The sequence below is a fragment of the Neovison vison genome, chromosome 5, assembly GCF_020171115.1.
Source record: "Neovison vison isolate M4711 chromosome 5, ASM_NN_V1, whole genome shotgun sequence".
Lineage (NCBI taxonomy): Eukaryota > Metazoa > Chordata > Mammalia > Carnivora > Mustelidae > Neogale > Neogale vison.
In genome coordinates this window covers 110334257-110355285 of record NC_058095.1, presented here as the reverse complement: position 1 = coordinate 110355285, position 21029 = coordinate 110334257, and the positions used below count along the sequence as shown (strand labels likewise).

At 44.6% G+C, this 21029-nt stretch overlaps 1 protein-coding gene across 1 annotated transcript in view; it reads right to left on the bottom strand.

Moving 5' to 3' along the window:
* The window catches only part of SIAH3 (siah E3 ubiquitin protein ligase family member 3), a 71215-nt gene that overhangs the window by 7099 nt on the left and 43087 nt on the right, over window positions 1-21029 (bottom strand). The window lies entirely within an intron of this gene.

The following is a 21029-nucleotide window of genomic DNA, read 5'->3' as shown; positions in this document are numbered from 1 at the left end:
AAAAAAAAAATTGAGATAGGTGCCCTGGGTGGCTGCGATTCTGAATATTCAGTCTAAGAAAGTACAATATTTATGTCTTGGTGATTCTTTAACAAGATATGGAAACAAATAGGCAATGTCCCCCTCAACATACATTATGATGGTCACAGTCATAACAACAACAACAAAAAAGCAAAAAAAAAATATATATATATATATATATATATTTTTTTTGTTTTTGATACTGTTAATATTTTTGCATAGGCATTGGAGGTCAGGGGAATTTCTGCCTCCCTTTCTTGTCATTGTTATTATTTTTATTTTTTATATTTTTTAAAAGATTTTATTTATTTATTTGACAGAGATCACAAGCAGGCCAAGAGGCAGGCAGAGAGCAAAGAGGAAGCAGGCTCCCCACTGAGCAGGGAGCCCGATTCAGGGGCTCAATCCCAGGACCCTGGGATCATGACCTGAGCTGAAGGCAGAGGCTTTAACAAACTGAGCCACCCAGGCACCCCATCATTGTTATTATTTTTAGAACAAAATTTCGGTAAGTGCCCGTTTGTCCTTCCCTTGCGGCCAGGGGCTGTGCTGTCTTGGGTGCCCTTCTCCCAGGCCCTGAGGTACAGAGCTGATTAGGTGCAACGGGGCTGCCGTTCCCAGGGAGGGAGCCTCACTCTGATTCCTGGGGCTTCACCTCACCACCACATTCTGCCCTGTTTCAAGCTCTCAGCCCCAGAGCAGCTTCCTGGGGGCTCAACGCAAGGAGCCCTCCACCCTCAGACTCTCCTGACCTGCTCCTCGTGGCGTTGTGTCATAAACATGAGGAGCTGAGAGGGCTCCTTCTGATTGGGCATCAGTAGACATTTCTGGAATATCTTCTATGGCCAGACCAAAGGGTGCTAGAGGTACAGCTGTGAGCAAAACAAACCACGTTTCTGGCTGTGGGGGGGGGCACAGACATGAGGGTGCATATCATTAACTGTGATTTTTGTGAGGGTCCTCCCTGTGACGCGAAGACTACGATTCATGGATTTCAGCTGAAGAAACAGGTTCCCGTAGTAACAGTCCCAAGGTCCCAAGGCTCATAAGTGAAAGACTGGCGTCCATTTGCACACCTCCTGACTCGGCACACAGCAGCTCTGTTCCTGCTTCCCCTCCCTGTGGTTATCCCTGCCTCCAGCCCCGGTTCCCTTCTGCTCTAGCGCTCCATGCACTTTTCAGAAGGATGACAGGTACCTTTGGGCCCTTGCCTCCTCCCCTCATTTTCTTCCCTCTCCAGCATGTAGAGGGTGAGGGTGAAGGCCCCGGGTTTATAGCTGCCTGGGCTCCAGGGATGGCTGATGGTGGAGACCTGGCTAGCTTCTCTTTCTTTAGGGCATCAGGGGCTCCCCCCCCGTCCATGGCAGCCACACACCCACATGGTGCACCAGGCTGGTCCCCGTGGGGCCCAGGTGATCTGGAGGTAGGTGGGGGTCAAGCTAGTTCTGCTCCTGGAGTGGTCAGCTCCAGCTCTGCTTCCATGCTCTGCCCCAGGGAATGCAGCAGACCTGGACTGGGAGCTCCTGGGGCCCTTTCTGGAGTTCTCTCCCAGTTTCTGGACAGAAGCTAATGGGCAGCCTGCTGTCACCCATCCTGCATGCCTACCAGGGCCATGGAGGACGAGGCTGTATTCTAGAATCCTGCTAGTGATGAATCTGACTTACCTTTAGGGTTAAGTATAGGAAGGGAACTAACTAGGTTATAGCCACTACTAAGAATTAGGCAACAAAAATTTGGTGTTTTTTAAATTAATTGTTTCATTTAGTTTTTAATTTCTTTAAAAAAAAAATTAAATCTGGCTTAGTTCCTACCTGCCTGCTGGTGGCATGTACCATTTAATCTGTGAGTGAGGAGGAGTTCCTCCCATCCCTTGGGGTTGTACAAAGCCCAGGGCTGACATACTCTGTCAGCCAGGGGCCAGCCCCTGCCCAGATCCTTCTACCAGACTCAGGCTTGGCAGCTAGGCTCAAGGTGGCCTGGTCTCAGCCTCTCATGGAAAGCCCCAAGCTCTGTCCTCTCTTCCAGCCTCTAAAAAGTTCCTCTTTCTCACTTTGTCTTTACAACAATCACTAGAGAAACATACTACATTTGTCTTAGCAATGAAGAAACACAGAGGTTATATCACTTGCCCAAAGTCACAGGGCCCATAAGGCGAGCAGCCAGGAATACAGCCCATATCAGTCAAAGGTGATACAGATCACAGACTGGAAAGATCACAGGCTGGATGTCAGCCGACTCCAGTCTCTTTGGCTGTTTACTTGTCCAGCAGGCCCGATTAAGTCAGTTTCCCTATCAACAAAATATTTCTCTCTAAGGGTGGTTTGGGGATCCAATGAAATAATGCCTGTAACACAGCTTTAATAAGGACATCAAGGATTACATCAAGATGGCATTTCCATTTAGATGTGATTTGGGGTGATTACTCTAGTGGCCTTATGCCTTGGTCCATGCCTGCCTCTGTCTGCCCTGGTCCACTGATCCTTACACTTGGGGAGCACTCTGGGCTGAGCCCAGGCCAACATAAGGGCTCAGAGACCCCAGAATCCGCTTGCCCTGAGGTCTCCTGTCACAACCCCAACCCATGACAACAGACCATCCGGAAATTCCTCTCTCAGAAATGGGTCGCTGAGCTCATTATTCTCTATAAGCCCTTCTCCTCATCCATTTTCCATTTCCTGTATCCTGCTCTGTACAGCTAATATCAGATACATGAACTCAGAGTAGGGAGAGGGTAGGGAAGAAAGACCCTGGTGTCCCTTTCTTCCCTCCCTCCAAACTCCTGCCAGCACCTTCCAAAGCCAAAGCCAATCAGAGACCTACCAGAAGGGAGCCCAGAGATGCACTCAACAAGGACCGGCTCCCTTTGGAAAGGGTGCTGGGTGAGACGCACAGGTGAAGAGGGAAGACCCACCTGTACGAGAATGTCTCTGTTCCCTCCTCTGTGGTATTTGCTGATCTGACCAGGCTGGGCCTCCTGGGCTGAAATTTGATGAGGCTGACAGAGGGGGGAGATGGTTGCGTGCCTACAGTTCATTTAAGCATTTGGTAAAAACGTACGCAGCCCCTAATATGCACAAGGGGCTGAGAATTCCTGACGGAGTAAGACCCATGCTCCTGCCTCGGTAGCTCACTCTGAGTTTGTGTAATATGGAATGCAAAGCTGCAGGACACGGGGGTAGGGTGGGGGTGGGGCTCTGAGTACAAAGTAGGGGAGGTAGCTGTTCCAGTCAGGGAGAAATGACATTTATGGTGGGCAAGGTGTAGAGTGGATGCCCTAACAAAATAGGTCAAGGTTTGCTGATGAGGCAAACAGCAGAGATGACATGTCCCAAGTGGCTGGGTAGATGGGGGCTGGTAGAGATGGAGCAGAGGCGGCCCGAGTACTGGAGAGCAGTTGAGAAACCAAGATGGCACCAGTGCTCAGGGGAAGGCATTAGGGGGGCCCGGGAGACACAGCTTCATGCCTCAGAGCTCTCCTGTGCACTCAGGATGGGGCCAGTGGCAAAACCCCATACTTGTCCAACCAGAGGACCTTAGCAATGGCCGTTCCACATGGACTCTCTGTTGCTTCCTTTTGGCCTCATCTTCCACTAGCCTATTTTCATTTTTTAATTGCTGCAGGGAGACAAAGCTGGGGGCGTCATCCAAAGCAACTGAAGTGAATGACTGTGCAAATAGAGCACGACATTATAAACTCAGCGAGCCCGGGCACTTGCTGTGCCCTAAGAAGGCTCTGAGAATAAACACTGCCTTAATTCTTCACTTTGTCCTGCTCCATTTTCTGATGTAAAATATGTTTCATTGAAACGATCCTTGGGTGACTGAGGTCACAGGGCTCCTGGCAGGGAGAAAAGGATTCTTTTAATTGGCAAAATGCTAATCGTTTTGGAAAATGAATTCTAATCTTCCCATCTAATACAGTGGATGTGTGAGTAATTACTTTTCTTCACTAAACTGTTAATGCAACATTAGTGATTACACTAATTAAAACTAATGAACTCTTACAGACTGATAAACTCCTCAGTCAGTCAGCAGACGCCTTCCTCCCATTGGCTGTATTTAACTTCCCGTTTGGAAGAGAGATCTTGAATTAACCTTTAGAATAATGTACAAAATTGGGTTTAGAAGTGTTAGGCTTTATGGACTGGGTATAATTCTTTCCCCAAGCATTAGTGAGGCCATTTCCACTGAGGGTGTAATTGAATTTAAAAAACGCCTGCCTTAATTTGATCAGCCACACTTCCATGGTTGGTAATGGCTATCCCTCCAAATCCTGGCCTCCAAAGAGGAAAGCTGCCCCTGGAAAATCGCGTGACCCTTTCCCTAGCATCTGCTCTCTCTGAGCAGCGAGGCTTGCTATGGCGTTTCAGCTGAAGGAGGGTTTGTACCCAGTTTCAAATGACAGGCGTTTGCTCTGTGTTTGCTGGTGCCCTCATTTGTGAGAATACCTTAACCAGGGTCTCTGGTGCTTAAGCAAAGGGGCAAAGGCAGTGAGGTTATCCCTAGAGGTGCATTTCACACATAAGAAGAGCAGATGGGGGAGGGCGTAACATTTCCAGGCAGGTATCAGAGTTTGGGGATAAGATCCAGACCCAAATCAAGTCCAGAATCAGGTCTGCTAAGATGAGGGAATGATTATAACTACTCCCAGGTCCCACTCTGTAGTGCTTACAAATTTTCATTGTTTCCGGGAAGGACGGTCTAGGTGGAAGGCTGAGTGTTGCCTATTCCATTTTCCTGGGATGCCCTGGCTCTTTACCTCTTTTCCTCAAAACCTAGACAAACTGTACACATGCCCACAAAACACAGAAGGACTCTGGAATGCCTTCCAAACTGTTAAAAAAAAAAAAAATAAGTTCAGCTGAGATAGAAAACAACGGTGGGGCTTTTGTCACCTGGGTGGGGACATCTTCATTAGCAAATGTGTGTCGTGATCCGTTTCCCCCTGACTTAGTTATACTTGGTCCACAGATGGATGGGATCTTCCTAGGGACAGCATGATAATGTCTGTAATCTTCTCTGAAGTACTTCAGAGGAGGGAATGTGATATGAATGTATACCTTTTTAAACCTGCACTCTAGGGGCTGTCAGTTCCTTAATCAGGAATTCACACTTTGAGGGGATCATCCAGCATTTTATCAGGAAGGCCACACTCCAGAGATAATGACTCCAACTGCCTCAATTAGTATCCATATTTCTGATCTACACCAGATGCTGCTAATTAACATTTCACAGAGGTTTTCATTGGCAAAATTAGTAGTGAGTTAATCAGAATAATAAATGCTAGAAATGGACTCGCCTTGATGAAATTTGTGGCTTTCAAGCCATGAAGATGGGTTTAAATGCTTCAGAGGGATTCTTTACTTTAGGAATGGGCCTGGAAGCTTATTCCCTAAATATTCCTGTATTTGGCTGCCAAGCCTCAAGGACTGTCTCTGAGAGATTATAATTACTTGCCTCTGTTATACCACTGCATACGCAGTTTCTTTCTTTCTTTCTTTTTTTTTTTTTTTCTAATATTTTACTTACTTATTTGACAGAGAGAGAGATCACAAGTAGGCAGATAGGCAGACAGAGAGGAGGAAGCAGGCTTCCTGCCGAGCAGAGAGCCCAATGCGGGGCTCCATCCCAGGACTCTGGGATCATGACCTGAGCCGCAGGCAGAGGCTTTAACCCACTGGGCCACCCAGGTGCCCTGCAGTTTCTTGACTGATGATCAACATTATGTTTAAGTTGAGCAAGGAGATATCAGTTATCAAGTGCACAAAAGCCTCAGGTCTTGGGATATGTATGACATTCACCAGTTAGAAAAGAGGAACGTGACAATTTTGGTGGACAAAACTGTTTAAAACCAAGGTCCAAGGGCAGAGAACAACGAGAGGGGTCCATATGGATGTTTACACAGATACCATTGCTATGGCTTCAAAAACCTCTTGACCAACCTGGTCATTGTATAAATACAGTACAGTATCACTCTGTGAGGGGCTAGGAAGGGCTATGGGGGTGACATTTTGAACACAAAAGATATGACTCAGTCCTTGATCTCTCAGCGACCTTTTTTAGTTCCTAGATCCCAGCCTTTGGCTGCCCAGGGTCCGGTGATTTGCAGCTAAATAGTTTCCTGCCTTTTGAGAGCCTTCAGGGTGGGGACTTACTGTTCACATGTCCTCGCTGCTAACACGGCACCTGATATGCAACAGGTCTGGCTACATATTTGTCATGCCCATTGGTGCCTTAGTGATAGCTTCACATATGAGGAGCATGCCGGTCCTTGTCCTTTATATCCTTTGTATGGGTCAGCCACCATCCCAACAGGTGCTGTCTGTGGGAGACCCATCAGCCTCTGTGAGATGGATGCCATCATTCTCCCTGCCCAGTGAATTCAAGCAGCAGCGAAGACTTCCTGAAGCTCACACTGAAAATCATTAGCTCGTGGCCTTCTCTCTTCAACTTAGTTGCAAGCCATTGAGGGCAAGGCTCTATGATTAGTTTCCCCCACACCTATTCCAGTAATGGGCAAATCTGGCACTTTGCCATGTGTGGCATCTAGTAGACTCTCAATAAATTCTTGTTGCTGGAGTGAATGAATGCATGCGTGACTTATAAATGGAACCCTGTTCTGGACCCTATCCATGGGAAAGCTGTTTGTTTTCAATTGGAGGCTTTGTCCTCTACTTTCTATTCTCAGGTCCTACAGAAATGCCTGGGGTGAGTGTGGGTGTGTGTGTCCCTGTGCGTCCACAGGTCTCCTGGGGGCTCCTCGCCTAGAACCCGACAGCGAGGGGATAGAGTGTGCACTGGGCTCTGGCTAGGAGGAGGGCAATGAGGTGTGCTTAGCTGTCATCATAGGAAGTAAAATGAAAGCGTCGAACATACTTTTCATGTCAGAGAGGTACTTTATTTGCATTTATTCTTTATGAAGATTACTCTGAGCTTCAGGCATTCTTTTTATCGACAGCAGATTGCTTTTTACACGTTGTTTGGAGGGACAGTCTGCTGGATCAACCCAGGAAATCTGCCTATCTGCTAGACAGATCTAGACCCACTTTCCCCTCCCATGCCTCGTTGTGACTGCTAACTTAACAAAAGGCTGAATGCACCCATACTTCCTTATTAGTTATTTTCTGCTTGCAGTCACCAGGAAGTAACTTCAGTCCAGTCAAAGCTTGTTGGCCCTCCTCCAGCTGTACCCCTCCTCATGAGATGAGATACTAATGGGTTGTGCCTACCCAGAGCCTCTGAACTGGGCCTTGTAACCCACACTCCAAACATCTGGGATCCTGGAATTCTCTACCTAATAGCTCTAGGTCAGCTTCCTACGGCTAAGTTATTCCTGGGATCCAACATCCAGAAGGTGGACCGTTAAACTTGAGATGTGGCCAATAGGTGATTATTTTGGGGGGATATACATAGACCTTGGATGTGTGGCCGGTGGGCCTCCCATGCCTTTGCCTGAGACCTCTCACAGTGCAGGATTAAGCCTCATTAGGAAGAAAGTGAGACAGGTCATTGGCTGGGCACTATGGCCATGCAGATAGCTATGAAGGCACAATTATTACAGTGGGAGGGTGGAACATGTTTGAAGAGTCTCTTACCCTGATTTTTACTTGTAAGCATCTGGACTTGTCAGGATGTGGACCTCCATTTGCACTTTTGCCTTGAACCCTGAAAATGTTAGGGGCGGGACTGCGGTCCAAAAATGGAGTCTTCATTGCTTCTTGGACTCTGCCTTTCATCTGTGAGATTTTGGGCCTGCTAACGAGTGTTACGAGTCATGTAGATGAAAGACTTTTTTCTTAAAAGCAACTTTTTGTGTCGTCAGATTTTTCTATCTGCCACTGGTGAGTGAAACCTGGTGCTCATGTGAGCAGTTTAAAGGTGAAAAATAAATGAATTGGAGCCCTGGTGCCGTGAGCATGTCCACTGGATGTCTCTAAGACAGAGGGAGGGACGTGAGGGGGCTCTGCCTAGCCTACTGGGAGCACTGCTTCTGGTGGCGTGGACAAGCGCGGGCTGGGGTGGCGGGGCTGCTCATGGGCGCTATGAGCCCTGCGTGGAGTCCGCACCATCACCCTGGAGAGCGTGCAGGTGGTTACAATTGGCTACATTTACAAATGGAAACTTCGAAGCTGTGAGCCGGCAGAGGCATGTCCTGGGTGAGACATTCTGACCACCAGACTGCTCCAAGGCCATATGCCATCCATGTTTTTTGTTTTTTTAAGACATCATGACCAGGAACTGCAAATTCCGCCCTCTCTGTCAGAGCTCTGTACCTTCCCCATCCCGACCCCTAGAGTAGCCTTTGGTACCTAGCCTGTGACTGCTGGGACCGTGGAATTTCTAGTATCTTTAGGCAATGCCAAGAGGTGTTCATTCATGGGTGTCTCTGATCCTGGCTGTATCTTTGAACTCTTTATTTGCTGATTCAGAATCGAATGTAGTAGAAGCATTCCTGAGTTCACTCTGACTAGAATTTCAAAGCGGACCAGTGCTTAGGGTCAGGCCTCGTTTACTGTATATAATATTAGGCCTGTCCTCTAGGACTTTACAGTCTGTCCATCTTGGCTCCCAGTCTCCAAGTTTTCCACACTGATGAATTCATGCTCGCACACTGTCCTCCTCCTTCATGGCCAGGCTCTGAGAGAAACCCCTTGGACCCCTTGTTAGGATCCTGGTTTCCTGCCTGAGGACTTGCCTCTTTCCTGGATGATTAAGACTGGGGATGGCTTCACTGTCAGCAAACACTGTGGCTGCACACAGGCACGGATGTGGCCTCTAGTCCATCCAGGATGGTTATCAACTCACATCCTGATACTAACACGAGAAAGGCCCAAATCTACAGCAGAGGACGAGGTCATTTCACATATAGGACCATCTTTCAACAGCAAGCCAAATTCCCAAATAATTTTCTTCAGCAAATTAAGCCTTCCTATAAGCTTGTCCTTAAAATAGAAACCGTGTCATTCGATGAAGCATAGATGGAAAGAGAGGGCTTCAGAGTAGACAGATAACCTATTTGAAGTCACACAAACTTGGAAATGAATCCTGGCTTTGCTACTAAAAACTGTGAGACTGTGGATTCATTAATTAACCTGTCGAAGCTTTCGTTTCTTTATAAAGTGGGAATTATTTTATATCATAGGGTGGAAGCGAGGACTGAATGAGATACAAAGCACGTCGTGTGGTACCTAGCCCAGAGTAAGAAGATATTATTACCATTATTGTTGTGTTCACTACTACTGTCTTTCTTGTTGACCAGCTAGTTGATTGAGAAGTAGGCTAAGGCAATTCACCTAGTATAATTTCTAGGCTCATACTGGAATTAGATGAAATCATAAAAACACCAAAGCCTTTTCAAATCTCCCTTAAAGCTCTCTGACAAGTCTCACTCAAGACCAATGTTTTCGCTATCAAAGGCTTTTATGGACTGGTTCCATCTCATCCCTGGCCAATGGAGAGTGGTTGCAATGTACAGAGTGGTTTAATATAGGTAAAGAGCCTAGCTTAGGGCTCAGAACATAGTTAGTAGTCAGTAAGTGATGGCTATCACCTTCATCATCGTTCATTTTCAGCATCCTTCCCCAGCCATTTTGGCCAGCGTGGTGCGGCTAGAAAGTTTAGGCAATCCTCTGAGCAGGTCAGGTCATGGGCCCTCCCACGTTCCCCACCTGCACACCCTTTTTTCCTCTTTGAGGCCCCACAGCCATGGTGGCGAGCCTGGAGAGCATTGCATAGGTAGTACCTTCCCTTGAGACCAGCTGTTCTGCTTAGGAACTACCTCGTACTTTCTATACCTTTAATGCATGTTTCCTGAGAGAAGTTTGCCCTGTGTGTCTGTCTGCTTCCCCAGAGCCTCTGATCTATACTGCCCACGGCAGTGGTTTTCATAATGATTTGAACCATCATTATCAATAACTTGTTAGCAGCCCTGCTTTGTGGAAGCAGAAAAAACAAACAAACAAACAAAAACGGGAGGTATGGTCACATCAGGATGACTTAAATGAAACAGATCAGCAACACCAAGTGTGGGCAAGGAGGTGGAGTGACTGAAACTCTCATACACTGCTCTTCGGAGTGCACATTGATACAATCACTTCCGGAAATCTTTTTTTTTTTGGCAGTATCTGTGGAAGCTACATATTCGCCAGCCCCTTTGACTCAGCAGTTCCACTCCTGGGCATACAGTTGTTGGGAAGCAAATCTCATTGATCTCTTGCACTTTTTTGCACATCTTGCAAGCATGGCCCTCAAATGTCCTTTATTCCAGACCATGTTTTCAAGGATGTTTTTGTAATGAACAGCCTTGAATAGAGAGAGAGTTTCTCTGGAGCAAAGGAAAGCTTTGCTTATAGCCTTGGGACACAGACACCATATTTTCCTTTGGAGTGAAGGGCAGGCATGCTTACTGTACATTAGAAGAGATTTGGGTCTCTAAGCTTTTGTAATGCAACCTACTGTGTGTGCAGACATCATCTGCCCTCTCTACACTACCCTGTGGGAATTGGGTTTCAAGGAACTTGAGCCAAAAGGCAAATACCCTAGTGGTTCTATGGCTGGGGCTAGGAAACTGCCCTGCATCTCTGACCCGAGAGTCTTGTGTCTTCCACCAACATCTGTGAAACTGGGACAGGCTGCTTAGTGAGCCTACAAGTGGAATAAAACCTCAGACCCTTAATGGCAATATTCAACACTTGACAGAAATGAGCATTATGTGAGGAAAAAAACATACACATGAATATTTATAGAAGGATCAATTCGTAATAGCTCCAAATCTAAAAACCACTGAAATGTCCTTTAAATGGATACATTGTGGTAAATTCCCACAATGCAATGCTACACAGCTGTAACAAGAGAATGAACCCTCCTACACACAGCAATGCGCTCAACTTTAAAAATGTGTTGAATAAAGAAAAGCTAGACACAGAGGAGTATATACTTACTAATTCTATTTCTGTGAAGTTCAAAAACTTGTGAAACTGATCTATGCTGACAGAGACTTTGTGGGGGGAGGCATATTGACTGGGAATGGACCTGAGGGACACTTTGGGGGCTGGACATATTTTAACTCTTGATCTAGGTAATGGTTTTATGGACACACACACACATGTGTAAGTCCATAGAGATACTGTTATGCTCTATGTTCCCGCCAGCTCTATATGAACAAAGGAAAGAAGGGGAGTGGCATATGTGGCCATTGTCTCTAGGTCACTATTAAACGAGCACATTGTGCAAAGATCTGGTTGCCTGTGATGCTAATACCTAGGGGACTGGAGTTTGGGGAGGAGAGTCACAGCAGGGACAAACTCTGGTTACATAAGAGTCCTGTGGGCTGACACTCCCAGGGAGATGCGGGGCCTGGAACCAGGTGGAAAGGCAGTAGAGGGAGGGAATTCCCAGTCATGTGTGGAGTGGGGTAGCCAGCCCATTTATTTTGGGGTGGCAGTCACTCTCTGAGATGAGATTAGCACCTGAGGACTGAAACTAATACCAGTGCATGTCAGCGGGTTAGAGGAGGCTAACTGTAACTTTGGGCTGAGTGCCTGGCTGAATAAAAGCTCCCTCCTTCTCTGCAGGGGGGACCCCCCTCGCCACAGTACCACCATGGGAAGTGGCCGGCTCCAAGTGAATCCCTATAAGCGAAGTAGGGGCAGGTGTCTTATTGACTCTAAAGCTCTCCCAGTAGCTGGGCATATATTTAATAAAAAATCTTAGGCTTCAGGGGAAAGCCTAGGAAGGCAGAAGGGAGAAGAGCTGCCCCCCTGGGCTTGGGAGGTTAGTGGTCTGGCCAGTTCCTAATAACTCATTCATCCAATATTCATCTTTGAGTTATTACAGTCACCGTGTGTCTCTAAGGAACAGCGTTTATTAGTGTCCGCTAAGATAATTAGCCCAATGTACTTCAAGGCAATTGAAATTGTTCCCATAAGTGCATTTCCTTCGAGAATTCACCATGGCTACCTTTCAGTGTTGGGCCCGTTTTGTTCACATATCTCCCGTGCCCCAGCGGAGGGTGCTCATTTTCTACTGGTGTTCCAGGCCCTCCAGCTGGCCCAAGGGGAAGCAGATTGGGTCCCCATCTGCAGGCCAGGATTGCTGCAGCGTGCACCGACCACGCCTGCTGCTTGGCTTCTAGGATCACCCCAAGGGCTCGGCTTGCCTCCTGTCTGTCTGCTTTTCCCCATGCCCTGGGGAATGTTTAGAAGGAAAGGCGTATGTAAAGCTCAGAATAATCCAAAGCACCTGGTTTTGTGCCTTGCACTTGCATAAATCCCATAATATCCCCTGTAGTATATCACAAGCTGCAAAACTCCTCTTACTGCTGGACAGAAAGTGGGTCAGCCAGGCGTGCCGCAAATCCGGTAGTGTGCCCATGAGTGCCCCGGACATCTGGGGCAAGTGCAGACTCTGGGTCAACGGGCCTGGGCTGGGGCTGAGACTGTGCATTCCTCACCAACCTCTCTGTGGTCTGAGCTGCGGGGTCACGAACTGCACTTGGAGGAGGAGGAGGAGGAGCTATACCGGCTTGTCCTCCTCCCGCCTACTTCCAGCCTGCCCTACAGCCCTTTTGCCATCAGATAGAGGATTCTTAGAGATCTCAGACATTCCTCTTCACTCTCTGGTTCTTTAACAACCCCCGGTCCTTGCAGGTTCCAAAGTACCTCTGTAACACAGGCAGTAGGGCTGCCTGAGTCACAAGGCACCCCGTAATTTGTCAGTCCTCAGAGCCCCCATGGCCAGACAGAACTTGGAACATAAACTTGACTTCACAGGAGGGGCAGGAGGGAAGCATAACTCTGAGGGAATTTTTTAAAGTACAGAACGGCAAGTGGCTTTAGCTTCTGAGTTCTTTTCAAAGTATTGAAATTCATTCTTTCAGAGAGCTTAGCTTTAATTAATAAATTCTTCATTGTTTTAAAAGATTTTATTTATTTATTTGACAGATAGAGATCACAGTAGGCAGAGAGGCAGGCAGAGAGGCGGGGGGGACATAGGCTCCCCGCTGAGCAGAGAGCCCGATGCGGGACTCAATCCCATGACCCTGGGATCATGACCTGAGCAGAGGCTTTAACCCACTGAGCCACCCAGGTGCCCCAATAAATTCTTCATTTTTATGACTGCCTGCAATTTCCTACTATTTAGTTTAATTGGATTTTCATGTTCAGAAATTAGAAGCAGCTTCCTTCTCTTGGTCTCTTGGTGGGTTTTCCTTTTTTTTTTTTTTTTTAAGGTTTATGTGTTTCAAAGAGAGAGAGAGCCTGAGCATGCAAGTGAGAGTGTGTGTGTTGGGCGGGGGGCAGGCTCCCTGCCAAGCACAGAGCCCAGCGCAGGGCTCAATCCCAGGACTGTGAGATCATGACCTGAGCCAAATCCACTGACCCCCAGGCACCCCCTCCTCTCCATTTTCAGTAGTACCGCATAAACAAACAGCACTTTCCTCAACAGCATCCAATGATTTCCACACTGTTCTGCTGTTATATAGTGAATTCATTCATTCATTTGTCCACTCATTCATTCATTTAACAAATATATGTTGAGCAGTTACTAGGTATGGGGCACAAACTGGCAGACGAAGCAAACATGGTCCGTATTGTCACAAAGTGGGGTTTTCTGGTGAGGGTGGCAGAGGCGGTCAGAGGTCAGGGAGGGGTTTCTAGGAGAATGGTCAGGGCAGCATCCTGCCCAGTTTCGTGCAGAGGGTTGAATGCAAGTTGCCCCGTCTTTTTTCATTTTCTCTTCTCTTAATGCTGAACCTAATGGGAGGAGAGGGAAGGTAAGAGAGAAAAGAAGGAAGTGTTGGATGGGAGGCAACGAAGGAGCTAGGATGGACTTTAAGGGTCTGGAAAGTGATTGATTTCTGTATGAACTACCTGTAAAGGAAGGGGAGTTTGGAAGGATATTATTATCTTCCTCCCCATGGTTTCCTCCACTCCACCACTGCCAAAAAATTCTTCCATGAAACCAATATTGGAGAATATTTCAGAAGGAAAATAAATTGCTAATGGCATTGAAGCCTTCCTCCATAAAACACAGAAATGACAAGTCCTCAGTCCTAGCCCTTCTAATGTACCAGCCTCATGTCCAGAGCCAGAACGAACGGAAGTCTCTTCAGTTTCTCCCCATTACTAGACTTGGGCATTTGCATTGCATTTGATCTTGGCCAAGCACTTAACAGTAATTGCCTGGCTCATCTTCCCATGTCTTGATGAAACCTACATCTCCGTGTGTTGGCTAAGAAAGGGAGGAGAGGCATAGATTATGGGCAATGGCAGGGCAGGGCAAAGCCAGCTTGCAGAGAATTGAGATGTGGTCTCCGTCCTTCCACTCCTTACAAAACCAAGAGCAAGTCTTTTTGCTTTTCCAGGCCTTCGTTTTTATAACTGTAAAATGAGAATGATGAAATCTGCCTCCCTTCCTAGAGGATACGAGGAATATGTTAAAATGTGTTATAAATAGTGAAATTCATTTGGATGGAGGTACTGTAGGACACAAATCATGGCAGGGTGTGCCCAACACACAGTTGATCTAGCTGACACCTGCCGAGGGCCTATGCTACATGCATTACACGCCTCCTCTCATTTAATCCTCCTCTGGGCTCTGGGAGGTGGAGACTGTCATCACTAGCAGTTTGCAAATGAAGAAACAAGAAACGAGAGCACAGAAAGGCTAAGGGGCTTTCCTAAGACCTTGAGGTTCATAGCAGCGGAACTCGGTTTTGGTTTTGAGCCTCAGAAGTCTGACTTTCGACCATGGGAGCTGAGCCCCACAGAGCATCCCACCCCTCTCTGTGTCTGCAGCCAACGCTCACTTAAGTGCCTGTGGATTATCTGCAGCTCATATTTCTTTTCATTCCAAGCAGACTTTTCCGGCCATATAGTTCAGCTCATTAGTTGGCAAGGGAGCTCAGGGACTTAGAACTAATCCTAATATTAAGTAAAGAGCAAAGCATAATTAGGAAGATAAATCTTCTGGGGGAAAAAATGTATGTAACAGATTGAAAGTCAAGCATGGGTGATTTTTCCCATCTTCTAGATGATCTACACCGCTGTTCTCTTTTTGTAGCAGATAACTAAGGGAGGATGGTAGATTTAAAATAATAACACACGCACATAAAACTTTTTTTTTTTTTCTGATTAGAAGGGCAAGTATTCTCATCACACAGATTTTAGAAAATTCTGCATAGTATGAAGAAAACTCAGAATGCCACCGTCCTGACAAATGTCACTATTAACATTTTGGTGTGAACTTTTTTCAAGGCCTTTTAAACATCAATAACTAAACACTACATGCAAATTCTTATAAGCTGTTTTTTTTTCCACTTAATGTCTTATGGAACAATACATGTAAAAAATGTTGATAAACACCACCCTTTTAAGTGGCTCCATCTGGCCCTAGAGAACTCACAAACTCATAGGGATGTGACCTAACTAGTTTCGTTTGGATCTGGCTAAGAGAGACTCATTTGCTGCATATATCCCCTCATTTACTAGTTTGTTCATTCAGCAAATCTGCCAGATATTGGGCTAAAAAGAAAAATAAGATTCCTTTCAGATCCTTGAAGAGTTCATTGACTTGTGTCAGAGACTCTGCATCAGTGTTTTTCACTGGCCCAATTTCATTATCTTCGGCTGTCCCCTCCCCCTTGTCTACACAGTCCAAGAAGTAGCTTCATTGCTGCAAGTGGTCAGGCCTTATTTGCTGCCCCTCCCCCACTCCCAGTCCCTTCCCCTTTTTTGCCTCTGGGTTTAACAGTAGCATAAAACTAATTTATAGCTCTTGCCAGGAAGAGGACAAATTTTCATCTCAGCCCGTCATGCGAAAAGCACTAGTACAAATGAATAATTGTTGACCCATGCTACCTATTAGAGATTGTGCTGGGGTCACCTCATTTGTTGTTTTAACACAAGAAATTAAGGGCCCTGGTGAGGGTTTCCACGGGGACTGAATTGGTAATGAGATCAAACATCGTCTTTGTGGGTGACCTCTCCTGGCGCCATGTTCATGGCAGACGGAGGGAGAGGGCCCCACTCCCATGACTATTCCCCTATCCCATGATAAGGGCAGATTCTGCTGTGTCCACTTCTGACTGTAGGTTCAGAGCCATTTTCTCTCAAAGTCTCTAACAATTAGCATATGCCTGTGGAGCACTTAGAATGTACTGGATGCTGTGTGATGTTTTGAGGAGACGCGGCCATTGACATTGCTGTTTTGGCCATCAGGGAGCTCACCAGCGCCTGCCATATGTGAAGCCCTACGTTTCTGCAGTGTGAAAGTTCATGGAGTGAAGCAGGCTGTGCTCTCTTCAGTATCGAATGGCTTGAGTTGTAGGAAAAGCCTTGTGCCGGCGGAGACTCCAGAAATGGGCCAGAAACAATAGATGAGCACTGGGTGGTGGCAGGATGAGGGGAGAGCCCTGCTGGAGGATGGGGAACCGCTTGAGCAGACAGGAGCCGGGCTTACCTGACTGGTGAGGCCTCAGCCCAGGACCAAGAACCGAGGCTGGGTGGGAACAGGATACCCTGATTACTGAGAGCTTTGAAAACAGGACTGGGTGCCGGGGACAGGAGTGGTGGGAGAGGGCTTCACAACACTTCTAATCTATTCCATATCCTGGATCTATGACCATGACACAAAGGCTCTGTTCAATGCTTCCTAATATGAATATGAATAAAATTATGACAAATTGTCATCATTGTTACATGGGTGTGTATAGAGCCTTTCACACAGCAGGGGCTCCACAGGTATTTAATAACATGTTACATTATTCATTCTTCCACCATCTTTCCAGTCAAGAACTATTGCCTTGAACCATCACTAGCATTTTAAAAAGCATTTTCATATCTAGTGTTTCAGGTAATCCTGAATATAGGTAAGGTCACCCAGCCGCCCAGTTGATAACATTTGCTGTGGGTGTTCCCTATATTCCAGGCATTGGTCTTGGCCAGTAGATGAAAACATTAAGGGGTAGTGAGGCTGAGTGTTGGTAGAGATGGTGCCTGTCCGTGCTGACTCTGGGAGATACAGGTAGCAGGAGGGGAAAATGCTTTGTCTAGGGACTGGGATATTATGCAGGAGAATCCACCAGAAAAGTAGTACAAAGAGTAAGAAAATTCAATAAATTGTCAGGGCAACAGGAGTATAGTTTTTTCTAGCCATTGGGTCCTGAACTGATGATGACAGGGTCCTAGGGTTAGGTAGGGTGAGGCAGGGAAAGAGCTATTGAATTAATCCTTCTTTTGGACCTTGGAGTGTAGCTCCTGGGCAAAGAGAACAGGGAGAAGCCTTCTGGATCATTATGATCATTCTCAACAAATGTATTCACACACTAGCCAGGGAAGCCATGTTTGCTGTTACTAGGAGCCACAGTTCATGTCTTGCAATAGGCGGGGGGGGGGGGGGGGAGATGCTGAGGGATAATGCAATATTCTAAATCAGAGATCAGAGGCCTTGATGAAACTCATGAAAGCACCCGGGTACTTTAAGTTCTGCATTCAGCACGGGGTCATCCCAAAGAACAACTTGAGCCATTATTAAAGGCCAATGTGAAAATATGAGATGAGAATCAGCACAGAGAGGAAATTTGTAGAAATTAGAAAACTGAATTTTGCTTTAGTCTATATGAATATATGTATACTTTCTCTAAAAAAAAATGAATGAACAAAAGTACTCCCAGGAAAGATAGAAAATCTAAACACATCAGTTGCTAAGAATTAAGAGACAGTTGGCGCTCCTCTCCCATAGCTCTTCCAAGATGCAACCACCAGACCAGATGGTTTCAGAGGGGTTCTTTACCAAATAAATGATCTACTTAAATAAAATAATTAAATTTAATGAGAAAAGAAAGCTATAGATTAATCTAACTTATGAATATCATTGTAAAATTCTAAACAAAATGGTAGCAAATGGAGTACAGCAGCAACATATGGAAAGATTTATATCCCTTGGCTAGAAAGGGTTCATATCAGAAATCTAAGAATGTTTCAGTATTTAGAAAGTTATTAATAAGATTCACCATTTAAATAGATCAAAAAGATCTTCCTTGGTGTTGAAAAATATTTGATAAAGTGAAAAGTGAGAGAAAATATCCATCTGGTAAGGGACTTATATCCAGAATATATAAAGAACTCATACAACTCATACAACAAAAAGACAAGTAACCCAATTTAAAAATGGATTAAAGGAGGAGTGTTGAATCACTATATTGTACACCTGAAACTACTATTACCCAGAATGTTAACTAAGCATAATTTAAATGAAAACTTAAAAAAAAAATAAAAAGGGACAAGGATTTGAGAATGTATTTCTCCAAAGAAGCTATGTAAATGGCCAATAAGCCCATAAAAAAATGCTCTGTATCACTAGTTCTTAGGGAAATGCAATTCAAAGCCCCGTAAGAAACCACCCCCTCCCCACAGGATGGCTAAAATAAAAAAAAAGACAGATAACAAGTGTTGGTGAGAGTCTGGAGAAATTGGAACCCTCATACACTGCTGGTGGAGATATAAAATGGTACAATGGCTCTGGATAACATTCCAGCAGGTCCTCAGAAGGTTCAAACATGGAGTTGCCATATAATCCGCTCCAAGTACATACCCTAGAGAAGTAAAAACTGATGTTCACCCAAAAAATGCTGATAGCAGTATTACTTATAATAGTCAAAACCTGGAAAAAAGCAAATGCCTATCAAATGAGAAATGAATAAACGAACTATATATATCCACTCAAGGAATATTGCTTGGCAACAAAAGGAATGAAGTATTAATACACATTATAACATAGATAAACCTTGAAAACATTATCCTAAGTGAAAGATTTCGTTCCCAAAAGACACAACTTGTGTGATTCCATATTTATGAAATATCCAGAACAGGCAAAGTCCTATAAAGTAGATTCCGGCTGCCAGCAGCTGGGGGGAGGAGAGAATGGGATTGGTTTTGGATGAGAATGGGTTTTTTTGGGGGGTGATGAGAATTTTCTAAAATTATTTAGTGGTAAAATTCTTTTTTTTTTTTAAGTGGTAAAATTCTTGTGCAACTTTGTGAAGGTACAAAAACCAACAGGATTATATACATTAGAAGGTATATGAATTATCTTTCAATAAGACTTACTAACAATAGGACAAGATAGAAACTTTCTGAACAAGAAGGCAGGCATTATTTATAATGGGTAAACTTTGGAAGTATCACCAAAATCAAGAATAAATCAATAACGCTCATTGTACTGTTATTATTTAAGAGTCCACAGGAAGTAGCCAATGCAATTTGGTAGGAGAAAGCAATAAGAGGTGAAAGATTTGGAAAAGAAGAGGCATAACTGGAAAATTATTATAAATATTAAAGAACTCAGTAAAGCCTAGGTTTAATAAATATAATAATTATATTCAAACACAAACTAGTTATACGCATTAAAAACAATGCCTAGGAATAAATTTTACTGGAAATACTCACAAGCTATAAGAAAAAAAAAAGTTTAAAATTTTACCAAAGAACACAAAGAATTGAATAAGTAAAAAGTATAATCTATTCACGAATAAGGTGGTTCAATATTATAAATATGTCGACGTGCCATAAATTTAACAAGATCATCACAAATATGCCCATAGGTCAAAGAACACAACCAAGCAAGTTGATTTAAAAAGTTTATATTAAAAAAAAAACAAAACAACCCATGCAAGTATAGTTAGGATATTGCTGAAAAGTGAGTAGTAGTTAAAGAGACTAGTCGACCAACTTATAAAACACAGAATGGGTTACAGTATTTAAAACAGTACGATTCTGCCTCATGAAAAAGCAAGCAGACCAATGGAACAGCACAGAGTCTAAAAGTAAATTTAAATAGGTATGGGTCTTTTTAGTACTTTTAGTGGATCAGAAAGCATTGCATCTCATTAGAAGATTCTCCAGCCATCCTAATAAGTTTTAAAATCTGCATCTCCGTTTATCCATAGAAGTGAACTGAGAGGGAGCTTATGAACTTAGAAGACTGTGTGTAGAGAAATCAGGACATAGCCGTGACCTGCTTAGAGCAATGACCAGAAGCCAGATGGCAGCGAGAATTCTTAGGTAGGTGTCATTATGGAGAGATGACAATAGCTAGAAAGAATGCCCACCAGGTCCAACCACTTGACAGTGCACAGGACCTGCATGTATCAGCTCACAAGAGCTAATTATGAAACTTTCAGGAATTTTGTGAGCTGATTGTTGAATATAGCCATTGTTAAAATTATGTAAATTGACAATTAGATAAATTATGTTAAGAACAAAGGTAATAAATACCCCAAACTCATCACTTCCTAATTATTTTACTATAACATGTATTCTTGAGGTTATTTACATATCTATAAATCTGTATTTTTATCTGTATGGTGCAAGTACTAAATAATGGTAAGCATCTCCTCCCAACTTCAAGAGCAATGTGATGTTGGTAGCTTGACATTATTAGCTATGGGGAGAGCATTTACACCATGGAAATTGACAAATGCTGGGAATCAGGGCTTAATTTCTTGTTTTTTTTTTTTTTTTTTTTTTTTTTTTTTACTATCTAGAGTAGACTGAAAAAGCAATGGAGAAAATGCTAGTAAGGCAATTAAAAGTGTGTTGTGTGTGGGCATCTGAGTAGCTTGATGAGTTAAGCATCTGCCCTCTGCTGGGGTCCTGGGATTGGGCCCCAGGGTGGGCTCCCTGCTCAGCAGGGTGCCTGCTTCTCCCTCTCCCTGCCCTCTCCTCGAGCTCTTTTGTGCGCACGCGCGCTCTCTCTCCTCTCAAATAAAAACAAAAACAAAAACAAAAAAAACCGCTTGTCGTGTGGGTAGCTGTTACTTTGTGTTAGATAGCACACAGTATTGATGGAATATTCTTTTAGTATTTGACAGTTATTACCTTGTTCAGCCAAGATGTTATTCATATCATCCATGAGTGAGTGATATCCTGACATTTACCTCTGTTGTTTCATTTGTATCTTGTTAACATAAAAGAAAAGTATCAACCAACATTCATATGGAAATCACACAC